The 9,803-nt window shown below is 43.0% G+C and overlaps 1 long non-coding RNA gene across 1 annotated transcript in view; it reads left to right on the top strand.

Annotated features, from left to right (window-relative positions):
- Positions 1 to 4,362: 4,362 nt before the first annotated feature.
- The window catches only part of LOC140696430 (uncharacterized), a 28,244-nt gene continuing 22,803 nt past the window's right edge, over positions 4,363 to 9,803 (top strand). Inside the window, exons 1-2 of the long non-coding RNA XR_012072753.1 lie at positions 4,363 to 4,813; positions 6,055 to 6,111. This is a non-coding gene — a long non-coding RNA (uncharacterized lncRNA). The remainder of the gene's footprint in view (positions 4,814 to 6,054; positions 6,112 to 9,803) is intronic.

The following is a 9,803-nucleotide window of genomic DNA, read 5'->3' as shown; positions in this document are numbered from 1 at the left end:
TAAATCCCATGTCCCTATCTTACCCCTCCCCTCTTCCTTCTTCCCACTGGTAACCACTAGTTTATTCTCTATATCTGTGAGTCTGTTTTTGTTCTGTGATATACATTCATTTGTTTAATTTTTTATCATATAAATGAAAACAGAGTATTTGTCTTTGTCTGATTTATTTCACTAAGCATAATACTCTCTAGGTCCAACCACATTGTTGCAAATTAGCCTCCATGATTTAAGAGCTCTGCCTGGGCAATCTCTGTGTAAAGTTTGGCTGTGGGAATAACTTCTATATTAGGGCTATCCACAGAAACAGATCCAACAGGATGCATGTATGTATGTGTGTGGGTGTATTTAAGCAACTGCAGAGGCTTGATAAATCCAAAATCTACAGAGCAGGCCAAAGACCCAGGAAAGAGTACAAAGCAGTCTGCTGGTAGAATTCCTTTATGATCAGGGAGGTCAGTCTTTGTTCTACTCAGGCTTTCAACTGATTGGATGAGGCCCACCCATATTATGGAGGACAATCTGCTTTACCCAAAGTCCACCAATTTAAATGTTAATCTCATCCAAAAAAAACAAACAAAAACCCTTCACAAAGCACCCATAATAATGTCTGACCAACTATCTGAGCACCATGGCCCAGCCAAGTTGACGCATAAAATTAACCAACATACTTTTCAATACAGCCTCCGCCCACTACCAACCACAAAACAGAGAGTTTCTCTCTTGATCCTTGGAATTTTCCCACTTATATTCTAGATCCATTACCAACACCAGCTCCAAGGATATTAGGCTCCTCCCATTAAATAAAAAAAGTTGGGCACAGAAAGGCAGAGAGGTTGGGGGAGGCAGTGTGGGTAGAGTAGACGTTCCCCTTGGCACAGCTGAAATTTGCACTTGCTTTTTCCAAGAAAAATACTAAGAGAAGTAAAAGGAAATGATTACAGAAAATTCAGACAAGTTGCTAAGTTCCTAAAGAACAGGTTTCTGGTTCTACCATTGCATACTCTTTGTAGTTTTATATACCCAACACCTACCTGAGAACCAAACAGTTCTTATCTAAACAATTCCTCTTTTTAATTCCTAGAGTTACTGTTTTACTTCCCATGCCTTTTTTTTTTTTTGCTCTCCTCCCTCGTAGTAGAGGAGTTGAGGTACCTGAGGACAGACCTTCCTGGGAAGGTAACAGATTAAGTAGTTGGAGTTTAAAGTTCGGCCATAACCCTCATTCTTATCTCACTGTCAATAGTCATATAAGGAAATAGTTCGGGCACAGAGATGCCCTCTCTTTCTCAGGTCATGAGTTATTTTCACATAGTTCTTTCCTAACCAGTTTTACCCTTAAAATAGGAGCCAAGAACAAACTTCTGCAATGTTTACCCCAGGTCTGAATAGAACGTGGCTTAATTTCTTTTAAGAAATTTCTTGGTATGAGATGGGGACGATTTGGCCTCCTTGAAGGCAATGACCTATGCAGTTTCTATTATTATATGATCATTCTCCTGATATAACTGAGCATAAATTCAGCTAATTTGTGCTTAGGGGTTTTGCTGACAGGCCACCAGGGCATGATATGGTGTACACACCTACATAACTATCTGCCTAGCACATCTTTTCTAAGAATTGATTCCCTCCCCACCCCTACTCTCACAACTCCTCCTCACCTACATTTTTGCCACAGCAGCCACTGTATGCATACATTAGGCCCAGCTTCCTGGCTACTGTTGTTCACTTCTCCACAGCTTACCACTGGACTTAAGCCAAGCCACAGTCCTCCTAGTGGCTTGTGGCTTTGGAATGAAGTACAAATTGAACTCCTCTCTCTCCAGTGGCCCCACACTTAGATGTAAAACTCAGGTGCTTCTGGCAAGCAAGTCTTCCACCAACTAGAGAAAGGCAGTCTGAAATGAGAGAGAGTAAAAGCAACAACCAGAGAGGCACATGAGATTGAGAAAAATCCTGACAGCCTTCTAGTCCTTGGCTCAAAGTGTTCATAACACAGCTGCATCTCTGCTCCTCCTGTGTTTGATTATTCAATGTTTCCTAGAATTTCCTCTATGGGGAGAGAAAAAACCACCAGTAACCTTCAAATAAATTGTTTTTCTTGCATAAGGTAGTTTATGTTGCGTTTCTAACATCTGCAATCAAAAGGTTCCAAAACTCATATAATGTGGCACTCTTCCATGCCACATTGTGAACAGATAAAAACATCACCTGATTGCTGAATTAAGTGAGATGATTAATGCAGAAGTGCTTTATCATCTGTAAAACACAATGTGTAAATGTGGTTCTTCTAAAGTCTTTATACTCAATTAACTAGGAATAAAAATTTCTGCTTAAAGACCAAAGGGTCTGTCATGCTTCACAATTTTCTTACTTCTTCATACTTTTAGTAGTATTTTATCATTTTTTGCAATCTTGAGATTTACTTAATATCAAGTCATCTTTCAAATAATAGAATTTTGAATACAAAAACAACCTGTCATAGAAGTGCAATAATAACATTTGTAAAATGCCTTATTGTACATCTAAAGCTGTAATACCTGGATGCTCAAAGATCGTGAAGTTAGCAAAACATCCTGGGGCTATTTTAAATCTTTTTAAACTTCTAAAGACAATTGTATATGCATCATATACTTATTTACACAAGCTAACTATACCATCTTATTTCATTTTGGGCTAGAGTTATATCAGTTCATTCCAGCAACTGTCTAGCTCATCTTGTTCAAAAGTTCTGATTGGTTGTTGATGATACCATAGGCATTCCTTGGATGAAACTGAGAGCTCAGACTGTCACCAAGTTGTAATATCCAAACTGAATAACCATAGCAGAACAGACCTAGGGACAAGTACAGGTTGAGAGCCAAAATTAAGGAATCCGCAGCAGTGAATATTGCTCATACATTCCTATGCTTACCTAACTTCTCTTGAGTGAGATAAGTATGGTTTTATTTACTAGGAAAAAAATGTTCAAAACATGAGATAAAGGGGAAAATCAAAAAAGGAACCCTAGGTGAGGGAAAGATTAGTAACTTCTGGTCTATTTAAAAAAAAAAAGTAATCTAGTACAGTTTTTCCCTAGGCATGTTCCCCCAAATACTAATTCTGAGTTATTGTAATGGACTTATGAAAAAGTTACAGTAAAAACAAAAAAAAAGATGCACTATATTTGGGCAACACTGGGTCAAACTAATGTGTTTGTTTTGCTACATGATTTCTCATAGCCTTTAACATCTTTTGTACTTGGTGAATTTCCAAGAGGGTGTCTCGAAAACTTATCTGACCATGGAACTCAATTTTTTTGAGGCATTTTACAAGGCTAGTATCCCACGAAACATACTTTGGGGAAAGTAGGTCTAATAAACTCTCATTAAATCCTACCTATTTTCATTACCTATCTCACAAGAGATGTATAAACAGCTGGACCCATCAGTTGGCAGAATATATGAAATTAAAGTTGCTTCACACACTGACCAATCTCTTACACCTCCCATCAAACCACCTTCATTTCTACCAGTAAAGTGCCATTTCTTTGGCTCTTGAATACTTTTTGCTACTCCCAAAACAGATGCTCCTGAGAAGAGAGACAAACTGGGCCGAGCACGCTCCTCAAGCACTTCCAGGAAACACCTCTAATAACACAGTCGAGTGAAATAACCCTGAGGATCCGGCTGAACCGAGCTTGAAGCAGTTGCAAGCTTTACATTTATGTCAAGTCTCCAGTTGGATTTAACATTCATACAAATGTTACATTCTACGCCACAATACACCCAAGGTTGCTTTAATATAAAAACCGTTCTAGGCCAAGCACCCATCGATCCATTCATCTGTCTCTGGCTTCAACAGTGTTTGGACCGCGCAGAAAGCCCCTTCTTTCCGCCTCCAACCACTCTCCAACCTCTTTTCCAGTCGCAAACTTGGGAACCAACCATTCAGCTGTCCTCTGCCTCCGGGAACGGCCAACACTGTTTTTGGTTTTGGTTTTGGTTTTTGAGCCCAGCTCCTTATTGTTCACCAACCAGGAGCTCCCAAGTTAGTCAGAACTGTTCCACGAGGAGGCGGCTGTGATAGCCGCCGGGCCAACCGGCATCTGAGGGCTTCCTACACCTACCTCTCTCTGGGCTTCCCCCTCCACGGAAAGGAGGTGGCTCTGGCGGACGTGAGCACTTCTTCCTGGAGCTGGCCAAGGAGAAGCCCCAGGGCGCCCAGGGTAACTCTCGCAAATGCAAAACCGGCACGGCGCCCTCTTCCAGGACCTGCAGGCGCCACTCCAGGACGAGGGGGGATGAAACCCCGCACGTGTGGAAGCCGCCGCTGGCGCGCAGACGGCCAGCGCAGGCTTCCGGGGCAGCCGGCCCTGAGGGCAATGGCGACCACCAGGCTAACGGCCGGCCGCCGGCCCCCAGGCGGGGCGGGGCCAGTAGCCCTTCCAAGGGCGCACTTCAGGCGCGACTGGAGCCTCCGGGCGCAACGGCCTTTGAGGGGCCCCTCTGCAACCCCCTGGTGTCAGGGCTTCTGCCTGAGCGTCTCTCTGCAGCCACCGGGCAGCTTTTTAACCTCCCTGGAGCCCTCTCCCAAGCGTGGACAAAATGGAAACAGTAACTCTTTTTTGCAGTAAAGAAAAGGAAAAAGACTGTTTTATTGCTTGGCCGCAAATATAACCGACACTGTAAGAAGAGGCACTACATTATAGCGACTATAGGGGACCTTGTGGCTCTGAGTTAACCTGTGGCACATTGTCCAGCTGGATGGGGAACTAGCCTTCGGGAAAGGACCCAAGGAGGAAGTCAGAGAGAGGAAAGACACAAAGTGGAGGGAGGTGAGAACCAAAGCAGCTGTACGAAGGCCCAGGGTTTGTAACTGTGGGGAGGCTCATTCAAGGGGGCGTGTTTCCCGCCACAACCACCCGCAACCCCCTGTCCCCAGGAAGTGGGGGAAAGGGGCAGAGCTGGGGAAGTGATGCTGTGAGAGCCGGTCAGAGAAGAGGCAGGCCTGGTTTTTTCTCAGGAGGCGCTAATTCCCTTTCCCTTCTGATCAGGAAGGCTGCTCTGTGCCCACAGCAACTTTCCCTCCACTTCCTCTTTCTTTTTCTGTTCCTTAACCTTATTTTTGTTGCCTCCTCCACTCGTTTTCTTTTTTACTCTTCTACCCGCCCCTAATTCAGGTGGACGGTTTATTATTGTCTATGTGTTGGGGGAGGAGAGATCTGGGGATGGGAGGGACCGGGATCAAAGTTGTCATCTCTTCATAGAGAAGGAAACAATTTCAATTCCTTTGATTTCATGCCTAGACAGCTAAATGGATGTGAACACAATTGGGAAGGAGGGGAAAAAAGAACTGTTCCACTACCTTTTTCCCCACTCTGTATTAACTAGTATTGATGCCAGTGTCAGAAGTGGCTTTCAACATTGAGTTTTTGCAATTTTCAAGCTTTTGAAATTGAAGAACTCATTTTCAAATCAATTTATCAGGAACAAAAAAAAAGTAGCATTATTTGCATTAATTTTAGTGTATGGATGTTACCATTGTGGTCAATGTTCAGGACCCTTGAAGGATAACAGAAAATAACTTTATTCCTTTCTCCTCACTGCCCCTGTATGCCCATTCTTTGGGGCTGGTGTTCCCTTTCCTTTGGGTGTAATTCAGTGCCAACCTTTTCTGGTTGTTCTCAGACTTAATGAAGAAAATAAAAAGTCCTTTACTCACTGCACTCCTCCCAACAATTTCAGTTCAGTTATTAATCTGATGAGTCCATTGTAACCAAAACTGTGAGCTCCTTTCAATGCTAATGTCTCCACTCCCCAGTGAAGATGGCTTTAGGCTGGGCCCAGGGGCACAAAAGGGGCTTTGGGCTGGCTGAGTCTTTAGTTTCCCACCTCCTTCTCCCATCTGCTTTGCCCCAGCTAATCAGTGGGGTTTCTGACAGTTCTAGAAAGAGTCAGGAGAAAGAGTGGAGGCAAAGAAGCAATGTCAACAGACACTGTCATGGGTGACACGGGTGCTCACTGGGCCTAGTCAGTATTTAAAGTTGACTGTTTCTCTCATGGGGTGTTGTTGTAGGTTCTTGGAAGATTCTCTCACTTCTATGGACTTTCACCTCCTGTTCCTGTGACAAGGGTAAGTATATGTCTTCATATTGGTTTCTAGTGAGTCTTCCGTCAGTCCTACCTCCAGCCTTTTCTGCTGAGGTCTCCTTGCTACCCTAGATGGCTGTCTTAGGTAGAACCTAAGGCAACTGCAAGCTAGTTCTTTCTCTTTCTTTGCTTTCACCTGGTCCACAGAAGCATGCCCCTTTGGCCTTCATTCAAAGGGAGTGCAGTTACTTCCTACCCCACAGTCTTCCACTCCATGCGAAGGGCTTCAGCCATCACTTGCTCTAGATCTCTCAAGGTGGAGTCTGATGCAGACCCACAGGGTCTCTTCAAACCACAGGGGCACAAATCAAGTACTCCAAGTGGTCCCCCAGAATCCCTGCTCACAGATCATGAGATGAGGGAAAAGCACCTCCTTTCCCCTCTCCATGGGTAAAGGACACTAATAGCATACTGACAACTCTCTCTAAAGAAATCGAATTTCCATCCATTCTTGACCTCTTCAACTTTAATCCTCTTGTAGTCCAAAGAGGGTGAGGGGGTTGAGTTTGCAAAACTAGTTTCCACATCTTTTTGTTGATTCCATATAGTGATCTGGTTTCTCCTTCAATACATTTTAAGTTATAACATTCGAACTAAGATGCTATTTAGATGAACTCAAAAATTTGAAAACAAGAGTTAAGAAAGGGCAAAGGTCTACCTCCACCTCCAAGTCAATTAGGCATTTGTAGAACCTGAGAAATGCCTGCACGAAGCTATGCCACTGACAAACACTAGTCTGTTCAAGCTCTTCAGTTAGAAAGGAGGAGCCTGGGGCCTTCATGAATTAAGAGGTTTGCTCATTCTCACACAATTATAGGCAGCAAAATGACACCCAGATCACAGTCCCTCCACGCCTACTCTAGTAACGGTCTCCGCCAGCTCTTCTGACTCACAAGAAACGTAGGAAACTTGCATGGGTTAGGTGGCCTCTGTGGCCCTATAGTCAGAAGCCTGGCCTCAAATCCTGGCTCCTCCCTCATGTCTGAGTGATCCTGGACAAATCTCTTGTCCTCTAAGCCTCTAGTTTCTATCGTAAAATGACATTGATGATGGTATGAGGAACATAATCGGTAATTTATAGGAAAGTACTTTCCAAACTGCTATACCTTGGGCAAATGTTATTTGCCATTATTATGATGATATTAGGGTGATCACAGTTTGTTCAGGATAACCTTACTCTTAGAATTATTATGAGATTTATTATAAGATCACTAATGTGTGATGGTCTTTAGTCATAAGAAATGTATGAGCTAAATAAGTTCCAAAATTTTTCACGTAACCTTTCTGCAGCTATAAGGCTATTACCTAGCCTATTAAAAATAAATACATTTTAAAGAGAGTGGTGCACATGTTTTACTAATACAACAGTGTTAAAGAGCAAAAGAGGACACGCACATTGTGTCTATATCCAAGGGCTGTGAAAAAAGCTAGACAAACAGAGATTGCAGAGCACCATGGACGTCACCGCAGACCTGCCAAAACCCATCCATGGCAAGAGGACTTTCACCCCCCAAGGCTGTGGAAGAGGAAATAGCCTTTCTCCAAGGAGTCATTCGATAACACCACAATGTACCCACTTCAACACCATGTGGCGCCTGGGAGTTTTTCTAACACGCAGAGAACAAATACACACCAGGCCTCTGCCCCATCAGGAGCCAATGGACCTAATCAAAGTCAAAGGCATCGAGATGTCAGGGGTCATCCAGGAGCGTCTTACAGAGGCTCAGAGAAAAGGCTGCTGGCATTGGAGGGTTCCCCCTGCAGGAAATGCCACCCTTTCTCCTTGCCCTGTCTCCTTGGATTGTAGACATAAACAGTGCTCTTCTCTGACGGAAGAGCCCTTACAAAAGAGGGAAAGAGGGCAGGAGAGGAGCACTCAACAAAGGGTAAAACTTTAATCTTCATTGTCCTCATTTTCTGAGAGAAATGAGAGAGATCAAAGGAAAAAGTTTCTCTTAGACTGGAAAACTCTAGTAGTTACCATCCAATTTCAGCCTTCACATTAGGGATTATATGCCAAGCTTACGTTTGTCTTTATTTACATTTATTAAAAGCAAGAAAAGCAAGTTTGGAATTAACCAGGAGTAAGTAAAAGCACTGATCTCTGTGATCAGTATGTGGGTGGCCATGGTACAATGTGACACAGGCAAACCAAAGGGCATGCTGGCCCAGTTAACTTGCCTACAGGCCGCTGGGGTCGTTTATTTCTGCTACTTAAAGATACTTCATTCTGCATATTTTCTCAACATAGTCATATATGTAAATGACAAATCACCTGTATTTTCTGCTATAATTTAAAAGAACATGTTCAATGGAGGCACACCAACTTTAATTTTTTATGAAAAAGTTCATTTTCGCTTTAGCACTAGACTGAAGAGGCTCTAAGGACCATCACTCCACGAGTCCATGAGTCTAGCTGTCTACAGGTCCGGTCATGCTACTCTAAAGGGCCAAACAGGGCTCAGCCTTGAAGAGATAATGTGCAGTTTATTCAGGGCATCTGAGAGATTCTCGGGCACCCAAGCAAGATATGACGGAATGTGGTTGAACAGGGGATGGGGAAAGCAATGAACATTCTGGAATGTGGCCCTAAGATTAAAATCTCTTAGGATAAAATCTGTGTTCAGTCAGCATTCATTTGCCAATTTGGGGGCCAGCTTTGGATGCCCTCAGACTTACTGAGGCACTGTCTCCCTTCTGTGACCATGAGACTCTCCCCTGGGGAAATAGGGTGTTAACAATGTAGGTTCCCACAAGGAGAAGCCTAGTTCCTGGAACGTAATAGTGACTCAACACATATTGAACTATAAGATCATCAAACCCTAAATGTATTTTTCATCTAAATCCCCCCCAACTCATTTACTTCTTATCTCCCATAGGAGCCAGTGCTATACAGACAGGAACTAGTGAGTGAATGAATGAATAAATGTATATGTTAATAGATGCATATTGTGTGATTATATATAAAAGCATTTGTAAAGCTTGTGAATGTAAGAGTGTTTTTTCCCCTAATATTGTTTGCTCGAATATGGTGCCATTATTCATTATGATAAATGCACCTTTATGTTCGTAAGATTTTTTGCTATTTACAAAATGCTTTCACATGCATTATCTTCTTTAACCCTCAAGCAGTGCTGCAAAGTAGATATTATGATCCCCTACTTTAGATAAGAGGTGATTTGTCCAAAGTACACAGTAAGCACAAATTCTGAACTTGAACCCAAGTTTTGCCATATGTCATTAACCGTCTTTCCTGGGTTACAGGGTGAACAGGAAGACAAAGGTTACAAGCGTTTTAAATAGATGCTTGTTTCTGAAGACGTACCAGTGCATAGTGTCCAAATGGGGGAAGTGGCATCTCTAAACTGCTGACAAGCTCTGCCAGCAGTCACCTGGCTTGCGGCTGGCTACATCTGCTTCTGAATGCTCAGCTGGCTTTATGCCTGGTCACTCAGTAAGACTTACATCTGATTATTGCCCCTTGAGATTAAGATAGTTAGTGAAAAGAGAGAAAATTCAGACAACTAACCAGTTATTATTTTGTCTCCACAATGACAAACAACCTTTGGGGTAGATTTTTGCCTTTCGAGTTGAGTTGCTAAATTCATGGAGATACCACAGTTATTTCCTCTCCAGTTAAATGTCAGGCCACAACAAGGAAGCCAGCAGGCTTGA

The sequence above is a fragment of the Vicugna pacos genome, chromosome 1, assembly GCF_048564905.1.
Source record: "Vicugna pacos chromosome 1, VicPac4, whole genome shotgun sequence".
NCBI classification, from domain to species: domain Eukaryota; kingdom Metazoa; phylum Chordata; class Mammalia; order Artiodactyla; family Camelidae; genus Vicugna; species Vicugna pacos.
This window is presented reverse-complemented; position numbering and strand designations above follow the sequence as displayed.